General features: G+C 44.9%; 2 long non-coding RNA genes across 2 annotated transcripts in view; one reads left to right on the top strand and one right to left on the bottom strand.

Moving 5' to 3' along the window:
* Window positions 1-2,322: 2,322 nt before the first annotated feature.
* Window positions 2,323-6,142, top strand: LOC123774579 (uncharacterized). The gene is made up of 4 exons (XR_006774960.2): window positions 2,323-2,691; window positions 3,923-4,291; window positions 5,655-5,752; window positions 5,948-6,142. It is a non-coding gene; the product is annotated as an uncharacterized lncRNA (long non-coding RNA).
* A 4,643-nt stretch (window positions 6,143-10,785) lies between these two features.
* The window catches only part of LOC138351875 (uncharacterized), a 40,169-nt gene continuing 37,723 nt past the window's right edge, over window positions 10,786-13,231 (bottom strand). The window contains exon 3 of the long non-coding RNA XR_011222641.1: window positions 10,786-10,899. This is a non-coding gene — a long non-coding RNA (uncharacterized lncRNA). The remainder of the gene's footprint in view (window positions 10,900-13,231) is intronic.

A 13,231-nucleotide genomic window follows, 5' to 3' on the forward strand; every position in this document is an offset into this window, starting at 1 on the left:
GGATATCTATGGGGAGAGGGGGTACACTATTTATTTATTTATTTATTTATATATATACAAGAAGGTACATTGGGTTTGTGAGAATACATTGGATAGTACAGTATTTACATTCTTGTAAAGCCACTAGTACGCACAGCGTTTCGGGCAGGTCTACTACTGCAAACAGGATGGATATAGGCTCCACAACAAGTCATACGATGTTATGAGATCCACTTCCATCCAAAAGGATAAGTATGGGGTCCACTTCCACCTGTTGAATGGGTATTTGGTCCACTACCACCTGTTTGACGGGGATCATTACTGCCCACTGGATGGGTATGGGGCTCACTACCACCTGTTGGATGGGTATGGGGTCTACTACCGCCAAGAGGATGGATATATGGTCCACTACCGCCATGAGGATGGATATATGGTCCACTACCGCAAAGAGGATGGATATATGGTCCACTACCATCCACAGGATGGGTAACGGGTCCACTACCACCTGTAGGATAGGTATGTGGCCTACAACCGCCCATAGGATGGGTATGGGGTTCACTACCATCCACAGGATTGGTATGGGGTCTACTGCCGCACAGATGTGGGCGGTAGTGGACCCTATACACATCGAGTGACCAGTTGTGGACCCAATATCCATCCTGAGAATACACTGGCAGTGTTGAAGGCAGTAATGTTCAATATACAGATTCCCAAGTAGGAAGAATGAGAGGCAAGACCGACGAGAGGTATCAAAATAGTTTACTCTTTACTGAAAATAGTTAAAAAAGTTATAATAAGTCCATCCTGTGTCAACTAATGTTTTAACCCATGATTTAAACCACTATTCTACAGTGCATCGTGTTAGAGGTTAGCACTTAGGAGAAATCTTGGTGCTTCTCAGTAAATTATAAGAAGCACTCTATAAAGTATTACATATAATAATGGTTAGTTCGCGAAACATTATATACAATAGTGTAAGCTGTGAAAACTAAAAGAGAATGGATTGTAGGAATGTCAACAGAAAACGATGTGACTGGAATGTCTATGGGGTACACTACTGCAAAAAGAATGGATATAAGGAGGTCCACAACAATGCACACGATGTTTATGAGGTCCACTACTACCCAAAAGGATAGGTATGGGTTCCACTTCCACCTGTTTGATGGGTATTGTGTCCACTGCCACCTGTTGGATGGGTATGGGGTCCACTACCACCTGTAGGATAGGTATGAGGCCTACAACCGCCCATAGGATGAGTATGGGTCCACTACCATCCTATGGGTGGTAATGGACCCCATACCCATCCTACGGGTGGTAGTGGACCCCATAACCATCCTACGGATGGTAATGGACCCCATACCCATCCTATGGGTGGTAGTGGACCCCATACACATCCTACGGGTGGTAGTGGACCCCATACACATCGAGTGATTAGTTGTGGACCCTATATCCATCCTAAGGATACACTGGCAGTGTTGAAGGCAGTAATGTTCAGTGTACAGATTCCCAAGTTAGTTTAGTTCATTTATTATGCACCCCATGCCCATCTTGTGGGCGGTAGTGGAAAGGGTTACAGAGGCACATAATGGGCTCAGGGACTTAACCCCACAATTCATTTAGCTAAGCAAGTTACAATCTTGATGAGTTAGTTACAAAATTCACCGACGAGAGGCATCAACATCAGAGGCTATAGTGTCACGTGACAGACTTGACGTGGTGAGAGGTAATGTTGTATTATGTTATCCAGTCGTTGTAGATGTTCTTTATATATCCCGAGATGGTCATATATTTATTTTGTTTTATTTATATATATACAAGAAGGTACATTGGGAGTGTGAGGATACATGATATGGTAATTACAATCTTGTAAAGCCACTAGTACGCGCAGCGTTTCGGGCAGGTTCTTAATCTAAGACTATCTAATATAGTTGCCTGTCATGGGACGTTAATAGTTATTATAAAGCATAAATGTTCCCACTTCAATAAGTTAAAATCACTTAATTTATCATTAACGAGCAATATCTTAAGTCAACTGAAAGCAAATATTTAACATCATCCAGTGGTGTGTCAGGAATTTTGGTTATTGTGTTTGTTAGTCTGTTATTGCATATATTGTATATTGTAGTTGTGGAGCGGCCATTAACAGTTCTGGACTGACGGACCATTACTACTTCACTGCCGATTTTATTGCAAATGTTGCTCTGTTGTACCTGTTGTTCTGTTGCAACATTTACAATAGAATGTTGTATTTGGTTTGTGAAATATGTGAAGACTTATACTGAATTTTGTAACTAGCTCATCAAGATTGTAACTTGCTTAGTTAAATGAATTGTGGGGTTGAGTCCCTGAGCCCATTATGTGCCTCTGTAACTCTTTCCACTACCTCCACTACCGGTGCATAATAAATGAACTAAACTAAACTGAAATAGAATTTGAAGTCAACAACTTCAAACATTTAAGCTGGGGATGATTATTGGTTCATTAGAGACTCGTTCGTATTTGGGGAAGTGAAGGAGTGGCTGTTGGCCAGTGATAATTGACACTTCAGACGCGCAAAATGTTAACCAATGGGGTGAGTTTTAGGGTGAATGTCAACCAATCAGCGGCCGAGTTTGGTTGGCTGCTGGTTATAAAAGAGACGACGAGACAAAACTCACTTCAGTGTGGTTTTACCTCACTTTTGGTATACAGTTCCAGCTTCGTCTCTTGAAGGTGAGCTGTATGTGACGGGGCCTCCCCCTCCCCTCCCCTTGTTGCGTCTCCTCCCCCTGCTCCCTTGTTGCCTCCCCCCTCCCCCTCCCTGGTCCCTTGTTGCGTCCCCCCTCTCCCTGGTCCCTTGTTGCGTTCCTCCTCCCCCTGCCCCCTTGTTGCTTCTCCCCCCCCTCTCTGGTCCCTTGTTGCTTTCTCCCCCCCCCCTTGTTGCTTTCTCCCCCCCCCTTGTTGCTTTCTCCCCCCCCCCCCTCCCTGGTCCTTTGTTGCGTCCCCCCTGGTGCCTTGTTGCGTCCCCTACTCCCTTGTAAAAATATATAAATTCCAAGCTATATCAAGTTGTTAACGACTACTTTAATTCAGCAACCTAGAGATGTAATTCTAGCAATGGGTAAAGAGAATCTTTTTAAGCCATGAACTAGGTTCTGTTAATCTTGTCTATCTATGGTATTTAGTTTTTTTATAACCATAGACGCTAATTATGTAAGTTCCTGTCGTATATATATTTTAAAATTGCCTTATAGCATTTCATTTGATTGTATAATTCATAACTTCAGTGTAGTATGTAAATAGTTGTAATGTAAAGAAGTTACGGGAATACTTGGTCCTGACCATTGGACCTAAACGATAGTTAACTACAGGCTCGTAGTGTTGCAGTTGTCAGCGCCTCGGAGGTGTACACAAGGCAGTCACAAGCCGGACAAACGGCCCGTAAATAAAATCCAGATGTTTCTCTTGGACACTTCCCAGCAGTGGATTGCTTTAGCAGTTAAAGAAGTTGTAGTTTACTAATATACAATGCAGCCATACACGTTTACTGTATTCGTTACTTAGGCCAATCTTGACACTTGTTAAATGCAGACAGTCGATTACTTTTTTACTTTAACAGCTTAACTAAATTACTTGGCACTCGACGTTGCTATAAAGGTGTAGCTTTAATAGGTTTTCTATAGTGTTTTTTCTTGGCTACCCCCCCCCCCCCCCACTCGAAAAAAAAACTCTGCCCGATTCGAAAGTTGTCTACAAATATTTCTCTAACCTTAGCTTAGAGGATTAACCAATGGTTTGAGTATCCTGGATAGTAGTAACTTAACAAAACTAATTTAACTTTGTGTAATTGTTACAAAGATAGAATTTGTCAATACAATTTTTACCTTGGCTTGCCTTATTAACCATATTCTTGCAGGAGGGTTAAGTGTAAATGCACTCGTCTTAAATTGGTATTACTTTTCAGAATCCAGAATGCTTCTGCTTAATACTGGTGTGGGAGTGTAGTCTCAGGACAATAATGCCCCAGACGGGTCCCTGGTGGTGGTCGTGGTCGTCGTCTCCTGAGTAAAACCAGTTGTCTGCACCAGTATTCGTCTCACCTCTCCCTTCCCAGAAGTCTTTCAGGGAAAGTCTCTCCAGTTCTCTCAAGACACTAAACGGTTTCAAACTAGTTCTATATTACGTCCAACAGTTCTCTTCAAGCGGCACTCTTGTCCTTCCAACACCTTCCACCACTTGAAGTGCCCCAGCTTCCATTCTCCCCTCACCCCCAGCTTGTCTCCCGGCCTTAAAGGCGACAGGGAACTCAACACTCCATCCTGTGAAATACCTGGTAAGTAATATTCTGGTTTTGATTTGGTTAGTCTCTAAATCTCATAGATCAGGAGTAATGTGAATAGAGTACCAAAGATGCAGGTTTGAAGCCTCAACATGGCTCTTGTTGTGCCGCTTTGAGTAAATTTCGATTAAATTTTAAAGGGTTTCAGATGCATGAAACAACGGCTAGTAAGAACTGTGCGTAAATACTAACTCTGTACTGTATTTACCATCTTCTGATTTAGGGCTTCTATCCCTCTTTCAGCTAAGCCCTGATGCTAAGAAAATAGTTCTCAAAAACTCATTTTCGTAATTTAAAGGTGAAGAAAAGTGAATTACTATAGAATGTATTACTTGAAACAATTTGCAACACGTTTCGAACCTCCATGGTTTATTCTAAAGTGAAAATAATTTACAGAACGGGTTGATTTATACCCGCACTGGGTCAGGTGATAAGACAACAAAAGGTAAAAACATGGGGGAATACATAAGGGATAAATCGGGGATGAAGCACTTAAGGTAAGGTAATTGCGGAAGGCCTATTGGCCCATACGAGGCAGCTCCTATCTACATACAAAGATTAATCGGGTGTAATTGTCCTGTTATGTTGAACAGTGTCTGTGTTGGCATCGTTATGTTCTGGTCTTGTCCTTACTCTCATGGTGGGTAAAGACCAGAACATAACGATGCCAACAGACTGTTCAACATAACAGGCCAATTACACCTGATTAATCTTTATGTAGATAGGAGCTGCCTCGTATGGGCCAATAGGCCTTTCCACAATAACCTTACCTTAAGTGCTTCATCCCCGATTTATCCCTTGTGTATTCCCCCATGTTTTTACCTTTTTTGTCTTACCACCTGACCCAGTGCGGGTATAAATCAACCGGTTCTGTAAATATTCACTTTAGAATGAACCATGGAGGTTCGAAACGTGTTGCAAATTGTTTAAAGTAATACATTCTATAGTAATTCACTTTTTTCTTCACCTTTAAATTACGAGTTTTGGAGAACTCCTCTTTCAGCTAAGCCCTGATGCTAAGAAGAGGGATAGAAGCCCTAAATCAGAAGATAGTAAATGCAGAATATGCGGTCATATTCAGCGAGACATCTTTAAAAAGAGAACCTGCTGCCAGTATACACCAAATACTAATACCTACAGCTGGGATCAAACCAATTCTTACTGCTAGTCTTGGCAGAGAGTTGCAGCTATTTAATAACACTTCAAGATAAGGAACACTTCAGTCAGTGAGTTTACTTGTTAGTGTTTAACATGGTTATAAATAATTGAAATGTGCACTAAACATTTAATATGGTCATCCTCCTGGACTAATTTACTTAACGACCAAGACTTTTTCTAACACGACGTAATTTTTCAGTGATCCAGTTCATGTGGAGAAGCGACTATGAGGGCGGGGCGAGGGCCTGGTGGTGGTCATCCGGGTACACTGTCTGCACCAACTGGTCTCACTGGAGGGTCTGTATGGCTTGTCTGACTTTATTAATGGGTTATTACAGCTCAGTGTTATAACATACCGGGTGGTTGGTAGATTTCGTAAGTGCGTTACTCATAAGGGGTTCAACGGGTGTAAAGAGGTCCGTGAAATATAATAACTTAATGTCTTGAATCTTTTAAGGCATATAATAATTCTGATGTTACTCCCGTCCCCAGGCTCGGGTGACAACAGGGGAGGCCAAGAGGACCGTCTCGGGCTACTGAAGAACATGTATAACGAAGGCATAAAGTGGCAGGACATTGCCAGCATGTCGGTCTGTGGGACCAGCCTTTGTTATATATTTTTGCCAGAAAATGGCCTAGTTTGCTGAAAGGTTATATTGTAAAATATTAAAATTAATTATAGCACAATTTTCTTGAATACTTTACCTAGGTCTTTTGACGCTTTGTCTATACACCTGCCCGAAACGCTGCGCGTACTAGTGGCTTTGCAAGAATGTAAATACTGTACTATCCAATGTATTCTCACAAACCCAATGTACCTTCTTGTATATAAATAAATAAAAAAAAAAAAAATACAACTTGCCACCAAATACCTTAAGTGAAGTTAGGGTAATTTTTAGTTTTAGGAAAAAATTAATACTTAACCAGAGTTAAATTATTAATGGCTTGACTTGTCCCAAGACATTAGAACTAGTATACATATGGTGGTTCACATATACAAAGTACCTCCCCTTCCCCCCCATTTTCCACAACAGACCAGAGTGTAGATAGGTTACTTGCAAAACCTGGTTGTGGCACTATTTTGGGCCTCATTCTCAGTGACCTCGCTAGGTATCTACGATGAAGGACTTTTGCCCTGTTGGGTTATACAGAGATAGTATCTGGAAGAAACTTAGTTTTGCACGAGATAACAATTGTAAAAGTAACGAAAGTATAAACCTCTGAAGTTTCTATGAAATTTAAATGTGGAACAAGTGATGCACGCATGATGAGTGAGGTTGTTCCATCAGTTTTAATTATGTGAACTGATACTTGCATTGATGGATATACTTTTTATTTGGTGAATTTCTACTTTAAAAATAGCAAAGATGCGAGAGTCGGCCACGTCAACATGAGTAACGTCAACCTCGTGAACTGCAGAAGACTGTAACCTTCCTCGTGTATGTGGCCGCCCACTGACGAGCAGAGAGCCTTGTTGGGACGCCCTGGTGGAGTAAGAGTACGGACATTTGGGCTGCCCCATGTTGGGACGCCCTTGTGGAGTAAGAGTACGGACACTTGGGCTGCCCCATGTTGGGACGCCCTGGTGGAGTAAGAGTACGGACACTTGGGCTGCCGCATGTTGGGACGCCCTGGTGGAGTAAGAGTACGGACACTTGGGCTGCCGCATGTTGGGACGCCCTGGTGGAGTAAGAGTACGGACACTTGGGCTGCCGCATGTTGGGACGCCCTGGTGGAGTAAGAGTACGGACACTTGGGCTGCCGCATGTTGGGACGCCCTGGTGGAGTAAGAGTACGGACATTTGGGCTGCCCCATGTTGGGACGCCCTGGTGGAGTAAGAGTACGGACACTTGGGCTGCCGCATGTTGGGACGCCCTGGTGGAGTAAGAGTACGGACACTTGGGCTGCCGCCTGAACGGGAAGAGACTGGTGGACACTCCCGCTGGTCTCCTGCGTTGGTCCATTATGGCTCGCTCCATTAATCCAAGCAACCTTTGTCTTCTTTTAAAGAGCTCTTGTTCTACTAGTCTATCTTGGGCTAAAAGTTTTGCATGACGTGGCTTCGTATAGGAGCTAGAAACTACATTAACAGTACCGTTGATCTTTTGGAAGAAAGCTGTCGGACGCCTCTGCCACTCAATTTTGAGTTTGCTTGTCCATTTTAGTATTCAATCTTGGATAAATACGAGGCAGTAGGACAATGAATATGAACTCTAGTTATTCAAACTATTAATGTCGTAGGTGTATCCATCTGGACTATTGTATCAAAGAATGTAAAAAGATTCTTAAATACTTCAAAGCATCTAAATCTACAAATTAGTTCATAAGTTTGATAGTCACATAACAGGTTTGATCTTGTCTTATGCACCCCATACCCATCCCGTGGGCGGTGGTGGGAAGGGTTAGTCACATAATGGGTTCAGGAAGTGAGCCCCAGAGTTCATTAAGTGACAATCGTGTGAAGCTTGCTGGACAATGGTTAATGTTACGTGTATACAATCATTTACACACATACACATCGATAATCTTCTGATATAGTGATTCAAGAGGCGTTAAAGTCACTATACATGGCACTATAGTGATACACTCTTGCTTTACAGCCGCCCTATTGGGTGGCTGCTGCCGCCTTTGTGGAGAACTTCAGCCATGTTCACCACACGACGGCGGCAGCTTTAGTAATGTGCGCCGCCCAATTGGGCGGCAGCTTATGTGCGCCGTACAATTGGGCGGCAGCTTATGTGAGCCGCCCAATTGGGCGGCAGCTTTAGTGCGCCACCCAATTGGGCGGCAGCTTTAGTAATGTGCGCCACCCAACTGGGCGGCAGCTTATGTGCGCCACCCAATTGGGCGGCAACTTATGTGCGCCGCCCAATTGGGCGGCAGCTTTAGTTCGCCACCCAATTGGGCGGCAGCTTTAGCCATGTTCACACGACGGCGGCAGCTTTAGTAATGTGCGCCACCCAATTGGGCGGCAGCTTTAGTGCGCCACCCAATTGGGCGGCAGCTTTAGCCATGTTCTCCACACGACGGCGGCAGCTTTAGTAATGTGCGCCACCCAATTGGGCGGCAGCTTATGTGCGCCGCCCAATTGGGCGGCAGCTTTAGTGCGCCACCCAATTGGGCGGCAGCTTTAGCCATGTTCTCCACACGACGGCGGCAGCTTTAGTAATGTGCGCCACCCAATTGGGCGGCAGCTTTAGTCATGTTCTCCACACGACGGCGGCAGCTTTAATAATGTGCGCCACCCAATTGGGCGGCAGCTCATGTGCGCCACCCAATTGGGCGGCAGCTTATGTGCGCCACCCAATTGGGCGGCAGCTTTAGCCATGTTCTCTACACGACGGCGGCAGCTTTAGTAATGTGCGCCACCCAGTTGGGCGGCAGCCTTACAGCCACCCAATTGGGCGGCAGCTTTAGTAATGTTCTCTCCACAACGGCGGCAGCTTTACAGCCACCCAATTGGGCGGCAGCTTTACAACCATGTGCAGGATGCACCTACAGTGAGCACTTTCGAATACTTCCTCATATTCCTGGCAGCACATCATTATGGATGAAGTACTTACACATTTCCTGGGCTTCATTGAATGTGTTCTCTGAATTCTGCGATTTTTTTCCACATTCCAGTATATGACTACGCAAAGTATGCGAATAGTTCTGACAGTTTTCATTTAGTCACATCTACATCAGGAGATGTTACAAACTCCCAGAGGTACTTGTAGCCGAGCCTAAGCCTAGCAGTGGTGACATCTAGAAGTCTACTAACCCTTATTGAATGATCCATAATCTTGCGGTACTACGTGCATAATAGAATGAGTAACTGGTGTGAATTTCACCAAGTCTATGATTTTTATTGATGGTCCCGGATTATTACTGGTGTCAGACTGCTCAAAGTCAGTCCAAGATGGTAATTTATTCTTCCCTTGAGTAAAAGGTGTTTGCTAACTCAATTCTATCATGCATTTGGAAACCAATATGGGAAGTTCTTAGATGAAAACTATCTTTTACTACCCAATCCTCCAAAATATGTACTTAAACCATACAACATTGTAATCATTGCTTTCAAATGGTTATATTTAACGCATTTTACTACATTTCCTTTAATTTTCAAATTATGCTACAATGTACCTGTTGATAACAGGTACATTAAAGTAAAATTCAAGGGTTAACTTATTTTGCTATAAATTACCTACTTAAAATTATCGGTTAGATTAAGGACCTGCCCGAAACTGCGTGTTATTGACTTTACAAATAAAAACATCAATGCTACGTATTCAAACCCAATGTACCTTCATATATACAAGACCAAGTGATGACGGGCAGGGCATAGTTTTAAATTTAGATTTTGCCCCGAGGGGCGAGTTTATTGGGCAGCGCCACTCATCCTGTGAGTGGACACACCGCCATAGCAGCATGTACAACGCTTCCCAATAGGAAGAAAACCCGCTGGGTTATTCATCCTGTCACTTGTACCCAGACACAGCTGGGACTTGACTGTCACGTGAACAGCTTCTCAAAACTAGAACATTGTCAACCCTTAAAATCTTACGTTATCGTGCGGGTGCAAATCGGGGGAAATCTCTGAAGTATCTTATATTTGACTGTTTTCCTAGCTTAATGTGGGTATTATGCTACACATTTCTAATGACTTAAATGTTCACACACTCGGGTAGTTGTCAAGGCGGTGTCTATCACCACAGATTCTGCAACTTTGCTGCCCAATTCCGAATCTCCATGGATATTTGTATTCAAGCCGGATTCTCGCTATTACCGATTCTCTCACGCGGCCACCACCTCTTCGTCCATATTGATTGGGATTGCCAGTCGCAACTACATTGTATCAGCGTTCAGATTCACTGGTTTGTTCTTCTATCCTCCTTACCTCAGCAACATTGTCACTGATATTTTGCCTGACAATACCTCTAATTTGTAGAAATCGGGTATGAAAAACCTGTATGGTCTCTCAGCAGCTAGCAGAAGATCTGTTGTGCATTTCCAGACTCCAACATGGGAGTGGATCCACAAATTTAACGACTCTTCCTTGATTGGTTAGTACTCTCAACTTCGGATTTCAGCAGCTATTGCAAGACTTTCTGCCCGACTAAGGCTTTGTAGCGCTGTTTGTGAATCAATGCAGATTACTGCAAATTGGCGTTTCGTTCAAAGAACCTTAACGCCATAACAATGGCAGTTTGCTCTACTGGCGTTGAAGAGCGTAGTTCTCAATACGGGCTTTTCCTTCATTTTCACGTCTTAAGGCATTGTTCCTCATTACAGTATGCTGCACCAGCCCTGCCATGACAGGGCCAAGATGACCCATCAGTGTAGATTTGATCCAATTCATTCCCAACTTCTTAATTTAGGTCATCGTTTTATTCCGTCGTCGTAGATGTTCAGTTCAGAGTGTCCTCGATGCCTTCTCTTGTGTGGGTGTAGTTGGCGGGACCTGGGGACGAGTGGAAGTCAACATTAGCAATGACAGGTTTCAAGTAGTTAATAATGCACTTTACCATTACGTAAATGCAGTTCATTAAGCCTTCGTTAAACACTAGCAACCTTCACTACCGCCCATAGGATGGATATAGGTGTTCACAACTAGTCAATGTATGGGGTCCATTATCACCCATATTATGGGGTATGGGGGGGTACACTATCGCAATATAAACAATAAGAGCAGACTAGTAAGGACTGGAGACTGATGCACAGAAGCCTACTATATTCCATCATTGTTAATAAACTGAGACTTTATTCGCTAATATTAATGTGCAAATATTTATGCTAGAAATTTAATGACAATTTATGAAACTGACATTTTAAGTGCAAAGTTTATACAATTTTGTAAAATGTGGAGTCTAGGTGGTAAACTGGTAACTTAAATGTTTTAAAAACCTATGCACATGCTTTTGAGGATTTTATTACTTGTTTAAAGGCTTATTACGAAGGTTATATATTCCCAATTATTTGTCCATAATACCACCTGACCAACCCCCCCCCCTCCTCCTAGCCTACAGTTTATGCCCCATCTAATCTTTTATCACGCATTAGCCTACAGTTCGTGATTTTGAGGTATAAAAATAGTACTACTGATGACATTACTGTATAACCTATCCAACGGGCGGCAGTATATACCATTGTATATAATGTGGCGAACGAACCATCGTTATAATTTATATAGTGCACTTTTTATAATTTACCGAGAAGCACCAAGATTCGTCCTAAGTGCTAACCTTTAACAGGATGCACTGTAGAATAGTGGTGTAAATCATGGATGGCAACATTAGTTGACACAATAGTTACAACGTTTGTTTATTTTACTAAAAATTTTATTTTTAGTAAAATTTTAAATTTAAAAAAAAACAATTTTATTTTTAGTATTTTAGTTTAGTTCATGTGTCAACATCCATCTTCGCTGACGACTTCACTATAATCTTAATTATTAAACCTTAAAATAAGCCTAAAATAAGGAGCCATATATAGTAAAATATATCATAGTTGAACTAGAGATTGATTAAAAATAGCAGTTACAATTATTATTTAACTATTGCCTCAAGTCAAATACATTATCGCCTGGGAATATGGCCGCCCTCTGGCCGCCCAGACAATCAGATGGTAATCAGTTATGTACACTTAACCCAACCTGCGACTCAAGTCTAAAATAAAGGGAATTTCCCCCCCCCCATAAAGAGGGGGGGAGGAGGACGCAACAAGGGAGCAGGAGGAGAGGGGGGGGGGGAGGACGCAACAAGGGAGCAGGGGGAGAGGGGGGGAGGACGCAACAAGGGAGCAGGAGGAGAGGGGGGGGAGGACGCAACAAGGGAGCAGGAGGAGAGGGGGGGGAGGACGCAACAAGGGAGCAGGGGGAGAGGGGGGGGGGGGGGGAGGACGCAACAAGGGAGCAGGGGGAGAGGGGGGGGGGGAGGACGCAACAAGGGAGCAGGGGGAGAGGGGGGGGAGGACGCAACAGTGGAGAGGGGGGGGAGGAGGACGCAACAGTGGAGAGGGGGGGGAGGAGGACGCAACAAGGGAGCAGGGGGAGGAGGACGCAACAAGGGAGCAGGGGGAGAGGGGGGGGAGGAGGACGCAACAAGCGAGGGGGAGAGGGGGGGGAGGAGGACGCAACAAGCGAGGGGGAGAGGGGGGGGGAGGAGGACGCAACAAGGGAGCAGGGGAAGAGGGGGGAGGAGGACGCAACAAGCTAGGGGGAGAGGGGGGGAGGAGGACGCAACAAGCGAGGGGGAGAGGGGGGGAGGAGGACGCAACAAGCGAGGGGGAGAGGGGGGGAGGAGGACGCAACAAGGGAGCAAAGGGGGGGAGACGCAACAAGGGAGCAGGGGAAGAGGGGGGTGGGAGGAGGACGCAACAAGCGAGGGGGAGAGGGGGAGGACGCAACAAGGGAGCAGGGGAAGAGGGGGGGGAGGAGGACGCAACAAGGGAGCAGGGGGAAGAGGGGGGGGAGGAGGACGCAACAAGGGAGCAGGGGGAAGAGGGGGGGGAGGAGGACGCAACAAGGGAGCAGGGGGAAGAGGGGGGGGAGGAGGACGCAACAAGGGAGCAGGGGGAAGAGGGGGGGGAGGAGGACGCAACAAGGGAGCAGGGGGAAGAGGGGGGGGAGGAGGACGCAACAAGGGAGCAGGGGGAAGAGGGGGGGGAGGAGGACGCAACAAGCTAGGGGGGGAGGAGGACGCAACAAGCGAGGGGGAGAGGGGGGGGAGGAGGACGCAACAAGGGAGCAAAGGGGGGGGAGACGCAACAAGGGAGCAGGAGGAGAGAGGGGGGAG

Source organism: Procambarus clarkii, chromosome 51 (assembly GCF_040958095.1).
Source record: "Procambarus clarkii isolate CNS0578487 chromosome 51, FALCON_Pclarkii_2.0, whole genome shotgun sequence".
NCBI lineage: Eukaryota > Metazoa > Arthropoda > Malacostraca > Decapoda > Cambaridae > Procambarus > Procambarus clarkii.